Source organism: Homarus americanus, unplaced genomic scaffold, assembly GCF_018991925.1.
Source record: "Homarus americanus isolate GMGI-L3 unplaced genomic scaffold, GMGI_Hamer_2.0 scaffold48220, whole genome shotgun sequence".
NCBI lineage: Eukaryota > Metazoa > Arthropoda > Malacostraca > Decapoda > Nephropidae > Homarus > Homarus americanus.
The window spans coordinates 5,249,732-5,264,533 of record NW_024755060.1 but is presented as its reverse complement, the minus strand read 5'-3'; the positions used below and the strand labels follow the sequence as shown (position 1 = coordinate 5,264,533).

Sequence of the window (14,802 nt, the reverse complement as noted above, 5' to 3'; positions counted from 1 at the left end):
GACGTCAACAGATACAAGTTGTGTGGTCTTATAGGTCAAGGACGTCAACAGATACAAGCTAGGATGAGAACGAGATCGACCCCAGTGAGAAAGTTGGGTGCCAGGGAAAGAAAGAAGCATTGAGAGGACAGCAATTGTGCGATGGTTCTTAAGGGAAGGGATATGGAGGTGGGTAGGTGAGGTAGGTAGGTAGGTAGGTGAGGGAGGGAGGGAGGGAGGGAGGGAGGGAGGAAGGTGGAGGGAGAGAAAGAGGAGGTGGGAGGGAGAGAAAGGGGAGGTGGGAGGGAGATAGGAGGGAGGGAAGAAGAGAAGAGAGAGAATGGATCGGGAAACAACAGAAAATGGAACATAGATGAATCGGATCTTTTGGGACTGTCTCGGGTCCTCCCATGAGAACAACTCTAAGAGATGAAGGAAATGTTGAGGTGGTTAAGACTCTTGGGCCAGTCTGAGGAGGAGGACATGGATGTGGAGGAAGAAGAGGACATGAAGTAGGAGGACATGGAAGAAGAGGAGGAGGAGGAAGAAGAGGAGGAGGAAGAAGAGGAGGAGGAGGAAGAAGAGGAGGATATGGAAGAGGAGAAGGAGGAGGAGAGGCACAACATAACTAAACTCCAGCCCTACAACTTACCTGTAGTACTTCGGGAAGATCCTGTAACCAATAACAAAGCAAAAATACCAGATGAGATAATGAATGGGGGAGAGTAAAGACAGAGAGAGAGAGAGAAAGAAGAGGTATACTGTATAGATAAACAAACAATGCCGGGGGGGAATACTGGGTGTACTAAAGGAAGGTTATTAAAGGGGGGGGGAACAGGGTAAGATAATGTATGATGAAGTCAAGAGGAGTAAATAAAAGAGAAAAAATAACCTAATAATGACTAAATACTATAATGAAGCTGATGTATAAGTAGCAGTAAGACTAAGATTTACCTACAGTACTAAAATACAGAAAAAACAACAACAACAGAATTTGATAACCATTTGAAAGATACCAAAGACATAAAAATAAATTCATCAATTAAATCAGCAGGTACATTTACTTGAAGATAATTACACTGGATACTAGCACATATGTCAATGAATGAAGTTAGTATTTAACCTGAGTATCTAAATAAAGCAACAAGGCTAAAAGATGGTGTTATGATAGTTCAAATCTGTTCTAATAAGCTCAACAGAATGGTGAATACTGCAACAAATATCTCCAGCTTACAAAATTCATGAATCTGTATTTAATGTTGATATTTTTATTTTGTATTCCAATGTTACATAATTAATTTTGATTCTGGCAAAGTCTGTATCATATTGGGTTAGGTTGTCACGTCTCGGGCTGCCATTAGAATGAAGGTTTAAGACTACAAGGGAGGAATTATTTCTGAACGTATCATCACTAAGTAGCCTATTACCAACATGTGGAAACTGTTGCATGGTGAAAATTATGAAGTTAACCCCTTGAGTACAGTGAATCAATTCACTCATAAGGATATCTTAACCCCTTCAAAACTATGACTTAATCCCTTGAGTACGAAGATCTAGCCCCTTGAGTCCAATGTCTTAGCCTTTCCAATACAGTACAATTATATATTCTCTTGAGTACGTTAACAGTGTACAGAAAAATCTCCCTCTAATGAACCTCACTTTCCGTATACTAGTCCGTTAGATTGAGGTTTAACATCTAATGGACTGTCGATGTAAAGGACTTTTAACTCCATATAGTTCATTAAATGGGGGTTTTACATCTAACAGACTCTCGATATAAAGGACTCTCCTCTCCACATATTCCGTTAAATAAAACTTTCATTGTACCGAAGGATTAAGTCATTATATATATATATATATATATATATATATATATATATATATATATATATATATATATATATATATATATATATATATATATATATATATATATATATATATATATATATATATATATATCTATATCTATATATATATATATATATATATATATATATATATATATATATATATATATATATATATATATATATATATATACACAGTATATCAGAGAGTTAAAGTGTTTTATATACCAAATCAAACAAAGACATGTGAGCTGTATTTTTCCACTCATAATTTACAGTGAACCTGTGATAATACCATAAACCTGCTTGTACTGTATAACTAAGAAGCAGGGTGATAATTTTTGCCTAAGGAACAACTTTTCAACCAATAAGATAACGTTATCACTCACTATTAGTCTAAAAGCAGAGAGGGGAATGTGCACTTAGTCATGGGATAAACTTTACAGCGACAGGAATGGTTAGGGATCGTCTTTCTCCACCTGATCGGAGACTTGCAACTTGTAAGCCTCATAATAAACTTTTCCTTTCTATATCTAATTCAAATATAAACTGTCTAATAAAATAGGACCTAAGAAACTGAAGAAAAATTGATTGACACAGGAAGAATGGGTAAAGCAAGGATTGGGACACCTACCAGCATTAAACATAAGTAGGACATATAAATAAAATAAATTCAATACACTGTATTATACAATTATGTCCTTAATGAAAGAACCTCCCATGCTAAATATAATATATAAATAGTAAAAAATAATTATCTGATATGTACAGTATACACAATGTGTTATGAAGAACCCAAAATACCAAAATAGATCCTGCATAATAAAAGCAAAAATATTATTTACACCATTTCCCACAATTAGTGAGGTGGTACCCCAAAGCACAGAGGGTTAGCTTAGCCCAGGGTGTTGATGGCTTGATTCAAGGCATATTATAAATGTCCAACCGGCCCTACACGTCCACAGGATTGACCCCGTGTTGAATGAGTACAGAGGCCAGAGTACTGTTAACCATACTATGGATTATCTTCAATAATCAACCTGAACTTCAGCCAACTAGAGTAACCCAACTGCCCTAATTATTCCACTGACAGTTAAAGGTTCACAAGATAACTAAATTGTCAATCTCTGGTGACCTCAGCTTGGTTATAATTAACCCCTGGTCAATGAAGTGTGTACTGTATGCTAACCAGAGATGACCTTCCATTACCCCAGCAAAGTTTCACAATGTGTTTCACATAAGGTGCTCTACAGTAACGTTAAATACATTAGTAGTTGATCCAGTAATGCACAAAATAGCTAATATCAAGAGTTCAATAATAAATAAAAGCATTTCCTGAAGCACAATGCAACGATATTTCAAATGTTCCATATACTGAGATGAAGGTATTTACTGTAAGTCATGTCAAGTGTTTCAAAATGCTCTTACTTCTAAATGTTATACACTATTTACATTTATTGTTAGTTTATTCACTAAAATATGTAAAATTTAATTGTTTTTATATACATCTTAAGTTAGTGTTGTTATTGTGCCCCATGTGACTTAGGGTCCCATATTAACCATGCTTATATACTTATTAATATCTTATATATGTTCTTTGGTTAATTAACTATACACTGTACAGTACTTATATACATCTTATATATGTTTATTGTTGATGACAGAATATATGAAGTGTTTTATTGTACGTTCGTTCCAAAAAGTATCTTTACGAATCTGTGCCAGACAATAAGACACAACAGATGAAGGATTTTGACAACCCTACCAAGACAACAGGAGTCACAGTGTTCATTCTGGAATTCATCGATCACCTCTGTAAAGATACTTTCTGGGGCGAGTGTACATAACTGATTATAATGTACAGTAAACCTCTTGTGATAGTGTTTGCATATTTATTATAATCTTTTACAAAATACCAACTAATGGCCAGCTGACCTTGGACTAGTCTGGTGCTGTGGGTAATGAGACTGTTGACATTGTTGTTGTTGCTGCAGCTGTCCTTCACGGTACTGTAAGAGACACTCTTCTCGGAATACAGCAGCGTCCTGCCCACGGATGTACAGGATACTGAAAGGAAGAAGATGGAGAAATTAGCAAAAATCACATCCGAGGAGGACTCTGGGGGCGGGGAGGGGGTACACGTTCCCTGGTTAGTGTCGAAAAAAAAATTTTAAATCACATTTCAATTCATATATGACTTTATCAGTAACTCAATATCAAATCAGACAAGTGACTTTCAAATGACAAACAAAAGTGTAGTATTACATGATGGAATGATGAAGAAGTCTCTGCCAATGACTACAAAATGAAAGCTCTGGTAATACTGAGTGTTCTTTGTACAGTCTTATACAGTATATTGTTCTTTCACTAAACTCTAAGAGAAGAAAAATGTTACAATTACACTATACAGGTTCAGTGAGTCAAGTTTGTGTTCAATGAAATGACAATATTAATTTTTTGGAGACGTCCTTTAATGAATAACATTATCCCTTTAACAGCGGCCAACATCCATTAATGCTGACGTAGGGGACTGCAGCCAACGTCAATAATCACGCTCATTTCTTGCCAAGACACATTACCCAAATCTTCCATTGCCACAGTCTAAGGGTTAATTAAAAGAGGTTTTCTTCTGGCTGTAAATTTAGGGAAAATAAAGAAACACCAAGAATATTCAACTTTACCAAAATTCCTTAACAACAGGTGAAAAGAACCCATCAAACTTAACCTAACCTAAACTACCTTTGATAAATTTGCTGATAGTTAATATTTGGTTGGGTTGGGGTAATTGTTTTTTGTCTTTCTCACCATTAAAAGTTTACAAGGTATTTAACCAAGCGAATATTTTGAGAGGAAAAGCGAGACGGGCATTTGTGAGGTGCTGCGACACTCCCACCCACCTTCCTGTACATGTTTAACCAGTGTACTCAGTGTACCAGGATTAATGACCTACGAGTATGTCAGGTGAAGGTAATTTCTATATCAAGCTGCCAATCCTCTAGTCACTAGAGGATTGGCAGCTTGATATAGACTAGAGTCTAGTCAGTCAGTGTCAAGCTGTCAACATTTCACAGGAACTGCCAAGCTGAGAGGCTGTAGAAGTTATAACCCCACATGAAAACTATTACCACCACTGTCACTATTTTTAAATGGATAAAAGTAACTTGTGAGTTGATACTGTACACAAAATACATTCGACTTCTTTTTATTAGTTTGACTTTTCCCATAAAATGATCCAGGCAAGTAAATTTTCTCTACAAATTTGTCACACCCATTAAAAAAAAAAGTAGTGGATATATACTGTAGGTATGGCAGCCATATGGACAGAATGTGTCCATAACCCCTCAGGTACTCTTGGCCATGGTCGGAAATCTCACCCCCTCCCAGTCTTTCAATGCAGGTTGTGGTGGTAACAGGAATGGCATTTTCATTTTAGTAAACACTGGGTAGAGTAATCTAGACCCAAATTGCACCCTTAAGAGATGCACCTGCCAACCCATGGGGCTAGTGGGAGGAACTTTGCCATAGATAGATTGATAGATAGTTGGCTATTATTTTAGTTTTGATCATCCAGGGATTCTTCGAGGTTCAGGAAGGGCGAAGCTCCCAGGTTAGGTTAGATATAGGGCCTGGGTTCCGTGGTTAGGTTAGGTTCTGTCAAAAATATATAGCTTGGATATCTAAATAGAGGGATGAACGAAACTAAAATTGGTTAATATTCGTCCATTGGCCGTAAGCAAGTTCCAGCTACGTTTACCCGAGGTTGTACTCCTCACTTAAGAGTCAGTTGTCTTCTCCTTACCTCCTCCTCCTTGTGGGTTAGGTTAGGTTGGTATGAGAATAGGTTTTTTGGGTATTATTGCGTTTACACACCGTTCATTCCCACCACTAATCTATTATCATATTCGAATAAGACGTCTAATTATAAGATCATTTTCATCTATTACATTACCGGCTCAAATGAATAATAACGAAGACAGCGTATCCAAAATTTTCTATATTTTCTTCCATTAATATTTCGCCATTATCGCCTGCCTCTCCTCCCACACTGCTGTCTCCTTCATAAATCATCACGCTCATGCGTTCCTGTACACGTCACGCGGCCAATCAAAAGCGTTTTTGTTTTTGCAACAAATTCAAATGATTTTGGGTTTAATTCGCGGTATATTTGGCCCAATCAAATTCGAGTTTTATTTTGGGTCTCATATTTCGAAATTCAAGTTCAGTTCCGACTATGGAAGTCTGCGATGGGTGTCACTTAAATTATATGGAGCTGATTGCAAGTTTTTGGAAAAAACGAAAAACTATAAAAAAATTTTTGATCGCATGGTGTTCTTCCAACCTCAGTAAAGTGTACTATGAGCAAGACTGAATGTAAATATCGCAAAGACCAACATATGTGGCGTTGTGTAAGAATCCCAGAATCCAACGACTAACAAGAACCAGGCCAATAAGGTAAGAAATAGGTGATTCCATCATATGGTGAGAGTCAGTTAGGTTAGGCTAGGTTTGGTTTTTCTAGTGTTTTTTGGTGTATTTTGCCATGATTTTTTTCGTAAAACATCCAACGAAAAAAAATCTATAAAAAAACCCGGCTAATTTCCGCCAGAACTGAAGGTCATATTCGGTCTAAACTCACACAAATACAATAGAAAAATATATTTTTGACTTTCTAACAGAACGGTGTGACAGTGCAAATTTACCGGGTTTTTTTTCTCACATTTGATCTCCATTTTTTGTGCAAATTAGCTGTTTCTATTAAAAAAAAAATTTTTTTCATTTTTTTTGCAAAGATCGCTAATTTGCAAAAGAATTGAAGGTCAGATCCGAGTAAAACACACCGAAAAATATATATATATATATTCTCGTACCAAAATTTGAGGACAGCCATTGGACGAATATTAACCAGAAAATTTTACCGATAGTTGAGTAGATAAATTAAAATCATCATACAAGTTTACAAACTGGTCAAGAGTGTAACAAACAAAACAGTGAAGGTGAAATTCGGCCAATCTTAAAACACACACAAAAAATTGGGTTATTCTCATATTAACTATATATTACATCACATAAGAGCATAAAGAACATAATATAACATACTTACACCATTAAAATATTTAGCCAGTAACGTATTACCAGCGTAAATATGCAAAATATAAATACGATCGTTGAAGACTAACGACGCCATATTCCTTCACACTCACGTTTCGCACATTCAATTCCTATCATATTTTCATTACCTTTGCTGGACATTCAAATACATTTTCAAGACACTTTCTGGATATTAAGTATATACAGTATATTATTTTTACTCTGGATTCCCCCAAAAATTACATGGATTTGTTTTTATTTAACTACTGTAATGTATTCGTCAACGTTTAGACGTGCACAAAAAAAATCACTTTTTTTTGACATCCAAAAACTTTTCGTGATTTTTCCTGACTAAGGAAATTTCAATGACTAAATTACCATCCATGATGTTAATTTATACCTTCAAACAAACAGCTTAAAATAATACCAATGTTCACTATTTCGCCATCTTTAAATAAACCAACGAAATTAACTAAAAAGAAGAAAAAAAGGTTTATTAAATGCTTAGGAGTATAATTTCAATTCAATCTACCATAGAGTGTCAAATGTCAAAATCTAAATGTCTAGCACTATATTTGATTTACTTACGAAATAACACGCACATAGAGAATTAGGTTAGGCATTTACGTGGTTTATGAAGAAAGTTCATTCAACTTTACACAAGAGTGAAGGGTGAAGCCTAGAAGGTATTGTGTGGGACTTCCGCCATCACTAAACTCCCCGCCACTACCACTACAGTACACCTCCACCACCACTACACCCTCTCCACCAGCCACTACATCCTCTCCACCAGCCACTACGTCATCTCCACCAGCCACTACATCCTCTCCACCAGCCACTACAGTACACCTCCACCACCACTACATCCTCTCCACCAGCCACTACGTCATCTCCACCAGCCACTACATCCTCTCCACCAGCCACTACACCCTCTCCACCAGCCACTACATCCTCTCCACCACTTAAGGTACTGTATGTTTGGTATAACGGACGTGTGTGTGTACTGCCATCTAACACAAATGGGGCTGATTTGAGGTGGGGGTTATGTGAAGTAAATATAGTCAGGATAATTTTATTTAAAGTTAGATGATTATATTCCAGGTTTTTTTGTTGACAGAAGACCCACTCGATGATTATATTCCAGGTTATGATGACAGAAAATCAGCGGGGTGGTTTCAAGTGAGTTTATATGACACAGGAAAACCAGTGTGTGGCAGAGAGTTGCACACAGCGGTAGTACGGGGCATGAATGTAATTTAGAAGACAAACGTTCTGGGCAATGGAATTTGAACAGAAAAGTCCTGGTCCCTTGCGGATGCCATTGTGGGTCGATTGAGGGCGTGGGTTGGTGGCACAATTGGTTTTAGCCCGGTAGAGTATAGACCAACACCACACCCAGCCCACAGTACCCCAACACCACACCCAGCCCACAGTACCCGACACCACACCCAGCCCACAGTACCCCAACACCACACCCAGCCCACAGCACCAACACCACACACAGCCCACAGTACCCCAACACCACACCCAGCCCACAGTACCCCAACACCACACCCAGCCCACAGTACCCAACACCACACCCAGCCCACAGTATCCCCAACACCACACAGCCCACAGTACCCCAACACCACACCCAGCCCACAGTACCCCCAACACCACACCCAGCCCACAGTACCCCAACACCACACCCAGCCCACAGTACCCCCAACACCACATCTTCCTTGCGTTACAGAATATCTTAATCATTGTGGTATGTATTCAAAGCATTTCTTAGCTGTAGTTTCCTCGATCTTACAGTAGTGAATGTGATACTGTATTGCTTTATGACACCATGTTTATATTTAGCAATCAGGAATATTTAGCTGATCACCTGAAGATTAGCCCTCCTAGCTTATATCACCTGAAGATTAGCCCTCCTAGCTTATATCACCTGAATATTAGCCCTCCAAGCTTATATCACCTGAAGATTAGCCCTCCTAGCTTATATCACCTGAAGATTAGCCCTCCTAGCTTATATCACCTGAAGATTAGCCCTCCTAGCTTATATCACCTGAATATTAGCCCTCCTAGCATATCACCTGAAGATTAGCCCTCTAGCTTATTTCACCTGATTAGCCCTCTAGCTTATTCTACTGAACATTAGCCCTCTAGCTTATATCACTGAAGATTAGCCCTCCTAAACTTGAATATTAGCCCTCTAGCTTATATCACCTGAAGATTAGCCCTCTAGCTTATATCACCTGAAGATTAGCCCTCCTAGCTTATATCACCTGAACATTAGCCCTCTAGCTTATTCCACCCTGAACATTAGCCCTCTAGCTTATATCACCTGAAGATTAGCCCTCAAGCTTATATCACCTGAATTAGCCCTCTAGCTTATATCACCTGAAAGATTAGCCCTCCTAGCTTATATCACCTGAAGATTAGCCCTCTAACTTATTTCACCTGAAGATTAGCCCTCTAGCTTATATCACCTGAACATTAGCCCTCTAGCTCATTCCACCTGAACATTAGCCCTCTCCTAGCTTATATCACCTGAAAATTAGCCTCCTATAGCTTATATCACTTGCAATTAGCCCTCTAGCTTATATCACCTGAAGATTAGCCCTCCTAGCTTATATCACCTGAAGATTAGCCCTCCAAGCTTATATCACCTGAAGATTAGCCCTCCTAGCTTATATCACCTGAATATTAGCCCTCCTAGCTTATATCACCTGAAGATTAGCCCTCCAAGCTTATATCACCTGGAGATTAGCCCTCCTAGCTTGTATCACCTGAAGATTAGCCCTCCAAGCTTATATCACCTGAAGATTAGCCCTCCTAGTTTATATCACCTGAACATTAGCCCTCCAAGCTTATATCACCTGAAGATTAGCCCTACTAGCTTATTCCACCTGAATATTAGCCACCATAACGCTAATTTAACGTAACGTAACTTAAGTTAATCTAACCTAACCTAACTTAATATAATCCTATCTTAAAGATTAACCACTCTAACGCTACCTTAACCTAACGCTACCTGAACCGAACCTAACCTAACTTAAAGATTAACCACTCTAACGCTACCTTAACCTAACGCTACCTGAACCTAACCTAACCTCCAGCACCAAGTAGTGTTAAGGTGTTTTAATCATCAGGTGAATTAACCAAAGGGGGGGGGGGCTAATGTTCAGGTGGTCCCATTCACGAGGGTGAGAACGTGTGGCTGTAAAGGGGTCACAAGCACACGGGGTTAAACATACCGAGTGACCTGGTACCACGTAGTCAGACGGAAACACAAACTGAAATTATTATTCATCTCTCTCTCTCTCTCTCTCTCTCTCTCTCTCTCTCTCTCTGGTCTACGAGGTAACGAGAGGAACATGTGTTGGATTCAGGGCTTCAGGGGAAATACAATGTGGGGTGGATGTGGGGCGGGGCAGGAGATTTGGGGCAGGGGCAGGATATTTGGGGCGGGGCGGGATGGATGTGGGGTGAGGTGCATGTGGGGCGGGGCGGGGCGAGACAGGATATGTGAGGTAGGCTGGGATTTGTGGGGCGGGGCGCGTGAATGTTAACCAATCCACCAAGTGCTGACCTATATACACAATGTGGAGTATAGTGACCGGAATTTCCTTTGAAAATTGTTGGATGTGATAATTTGACCAACTTTTGATATGATAGGTATACAACACACACACACACACACACACACACACACACACACACACACACACACACACACACACACACACACACACACACACACACACACACACACACACACACACACACACACACACACACATCTTAGAGAATTAATTAAGAAAGCACCTACTAATTAACTAAGTCACAGAAAACTTAAAGAAAACTTGATATTTACTGAAAGAATTAAACGTAACCTAACCCAACGTAACCTAACGTAACCTAACGTACCCAACGTAACCCAACGTACCTACCCAACTCAAACCTAACGAAACCCAACGTAACCTAACCTACAGCTACATCACAACACGGACATAGAGAATCAGATCAGGTAAAGCCACTAATGAGATTACCTGCCAGTATACCTGGTGTTGTTATATAAAGAGACACAGGTAGATCAGGTGGGTGTTAGACAAGGCATTATGGGGGTGCTACATGGGGGTTGGTGGGGTGATACATGGGGGTTAAGGTGGGATACATGGGGGTTATGGGGGGTGATACATGGGGGTTATGGGGGGTGATACATGGGGTGCTACATGGGGGTTATGGGGGTGCTACATGGGGGGTTATGGTGGTGATACATGGGGTTATGGGGATACATGGGTATGGGGTGCTACATGGGGGTTATGGGGAGATACATGGGGGTTATGGGGTGATACATGGGGGGTTATGGGTTAAGGTGGTGATACATGGGGGGTTATGGGGGTGCTACATGGGGGTTATGGGGGTGCTACATGGGGTTATGGGGGGTGATACATGGGGTTATGGGGGTGATACATGGGGGGGTGGGTGCTACATGGGGTTATGGGGTGCTACATGGGGTTATGGGGTGCTACATGGGGGTTATGGGGGTGATACATGGGGGGTTATGGGGGTGATACATGAGTATGGGGTGATACATGGGGTGGGGTTGTGGGGGTGCTACATGGGGGGTTGTTATGGGGGTGATACATGGGGGGTTATGGGGTGATACATGGGGGTTGTAAAGGTGGGGATACATGGGGGTTATGGGGGTGCTACATGGGGTTATGGGGGTGATACATGGGGGTTGTGGGGTGATACATGGGGGTTATGGGGGGATACATGGGGGTTATGGGGGTGATACATGGGGGTTATGGGGTTAAGGTGGTGATACATGGGGGTTATGGGGGGCACATGGGGGGTTATGGGGGTGCTACATGGGGGTTATGGGGTGATACATGGGGGTTATGGGGTGATACATGGGGTTTGGGTGCCATATGGGGGTTATGGGGTGCTACATGGGTATGGGGGGTACATGGGGGTTATGGGGGTGATACATGGGGTATAAGGATACATGGGGTTATGGGGGATGGGGGTAGTGGGGGGGCACATGGGGGTTGTGGGGGTGCTACATGGGGTTGTATGGGGGTGATACATGGGGGTTGGTGGGGGTGATACATGGGGTTATGGGGGTTAAGGTGGTGATACATGGGGTTATGGGGGTGCTACATGGGGTTATGGGTGCTACATGGGGGGTGATACATGGGGGTTATGGGGTGATACATGGGGGTTATGGGGGGTTAAGGTGGTGATACATGGGGGTTATGGTGGTGCTACATGGGGGGTTATGGGGTGCTACATGGGGTTATGGTGGTGATACATGGGGGTTATGGTGGATACATGGGGGTTATGGTGGGATACATGGGGGTTGTGGTGGTGATACATGGGTATGGTGGTGATACATGGGGGGTATGGAGGTGATACATGGGGAAGATACGGGTGTTGAGGGGGATATGATACAGGTGTATAAATGTCAGGGCTAAACAAAGGGACATTCCCAGGTACTGAACTATCCAACCAGGAGCGAACTCGTAACAATGATTTTAAATGAGACAAATTTAAGTTTAGGCGCGAAATAGGTAAACATTGGTTTGGAAATAGAGTAGTGGAACAAGTTACCAAATATCATCATTAACTCGTACGCTGGACAGCTTCAAACACAGGCTGGATGGATACATGGAAGATAGGGGTAGGGTGTGAACGGGACTGCCTTGTATGGGCCAATAGTCGCTGCAGTTTCCTCCATTCTTATGTTCTTCTATGGAGGGGGTACATGGGGGTGATACATAAGAGATACATGGGGGGAGAAGATACATGGGTGTGATGCATAAGAGATACAGGAGGGTTCACTGGGGCGTTGGTAATACTGTTAAGTGTCGCCACCAGCTGACATTACGGGGCTTCTCTCCACATCACAGCTTCAGGCTTATTTCTGTCGGTCTGTCTTGTCTGTTTGCTCACTGTCTGTTTGTCTGTCTGTCTGTCTGTCTACAACGAAGCTTCGAACACTTTAAATGAAGCCTCCAGACCGATTACAAACTTTCACACTAATTTCAAAGTTCAGAACAATTACAAAGTTTCAGACCAGTTACAAACGTTCAGACCAATTTCAAAGTTTCAGACCAATTACAAACTTTTAGACCAATTAAAACTTTCAGACCAATTTCAAAGTTTCAGACCAATACAAACATTCAGACCAATTACAAACTTTCAGACCAATTTCAAAGTTTCAGACCAATTTCAAAGTTTCAGACCACACGTTTCGGTCCATTTTCCAAAGTTAAGATTGATAGAAAAGTTTCAAAGTTCTCGATAAAAGTATAAAGTTCGCGTTCTTACCCAGTGATTATAGTGTTTTGCCATGACTGGTGACAACTGACTGGTTGACTAACACACACACACACACACACACACACACACACACACACACACACACACACACACACATTACAAAAGTACAGTTACCATTATGTACCGGTTAAGTAACTCGTTGAAAGGCCATATTACAGTAAGTACAAGAGAGGACTGGTAACGAGGGAAAAAAGTTGTTTCATTACAGAGTTTAAACTTCTGATCGACGGAGCCAAATTGTCGCCCCAAGTAGATATTAGTTTTAACGAGGTCTTACTCCTCTTCCTCTTATCTTCTCCTTATCTTCCTCTTATCTTCTTTCTCTTCCTCTGATCTTCCTTCTCTTCTAATCTTCCTCTTATCTTCAATCTCTTCTATTCTTCCTCTTATCTTCCTTCTCTTCTATTCTTCCTCTTATCTTCCTTCTCTTCTATTCTTCCTTCTCTTCTAATCTTCCTCGTAACTTCTTTCTCTTCCTTCTCTTCTAATCTTCCTCTTATCTTTCTCGTTCTCTTATCTTCCTTCTCTTCCTCTTATCTCATTTATCTGCCTCTTATCATCTTCCTCTTCCTCCCCTTCCTTCCATCTCCCTACACCAATACACAGTAATACACACCCTGTATATCTGTGTATTCTTACTTATAAAACCATGTGTATATTATGTGTAAAGTATACATACACTTGCCACCATTTATACATAAAATACACGTATCCAGTATGTATATTTTTACTAACATAAACATCTGTGTTTTTTTATATATATTATTTTTAGTACAAGGGAGTAATGAGTGAAACAGACAGACAGACAGACAGACAGACAGACAGACAGACAGACAGACAGACAGACAGACAGACAGACAGGACAGACAAACAGACAGACAGACAGACAGACAGACAGACAGACAGACAGGCAGACAGGCAGACAGACAAACAGACAGACAGACAGACAGACAGACAGACAGACAGACAGACAGACAGACAGCAGACAGACACAGAGACAGACAGACAGACAGACAGACAGACAGACAGACAGACACAGACAGACAGACAGACAGACAGACAGACAGGCAGACAGACAGGCAGACAGACAAACAGACAGACAGACAGACAGACAGACAGACAGACAGACACACACACACGCCAGAATACGCGCCATTAGAGAGAGGTCAGCACCCCCACAACAGACAGACAGACAGACAGACAGACAGACAGACAGGCCAGAATACGACGCCATTAAGAGAGGTCAGCACCCCCACAACAGACACTGGAATACGCCATTAAGAGAGTCAGGGCCCCCAACATAACAAAGACCAATGATGCTCCACAATACAGATTATTATTGAACCCACGTGAGAGGTCTTGCAGGTTTCTATCCTCACAGCAAGTTTGGGTAAGATCCAACGACGTCTCATTTATCGTAGTGACATCTCTGACGGACGAAGTAGGGGGGAAAAGGAGGGGGAAGGTGGAGGAGGAGGGGGGTGAAGGAAGAGGGGGTGAAGGAAGGAAAGGATGAAGGAGGAGGAAGGTGGAGGAAGAGGAGGGTGGA

General features: G+C 41.0%; 1 long non-coding RNA gene across 3 annotated transcripts in view; it reads right to left on the bottom strand.

The window, feature by feature from the left end:
* Nucleotides 1–567: 567 nt before the first annotated feature.
* LOC121856386 overlaps nucleotides 568–14,802 on the bottom strand; it is a 123,912-nt gene continuing 109,677 nt past the window's right edge. For all 3 annotated transcript variants that reach the window (XR_006086961.1, XR_006086963.1, XR_006086962.1), the window contains 2 exons: nucleotides 3,765–3,896; nucleotides 568–652 (listed from right to left, as the gene is read on the bottom strand). This is a non-coding gene — a long non-coding RNA (uncharacterized LOC121856386). The remainder of the gene's footprint in view (nucleotides 653–3,764; nucleotides 3,897–14,802) is intronic.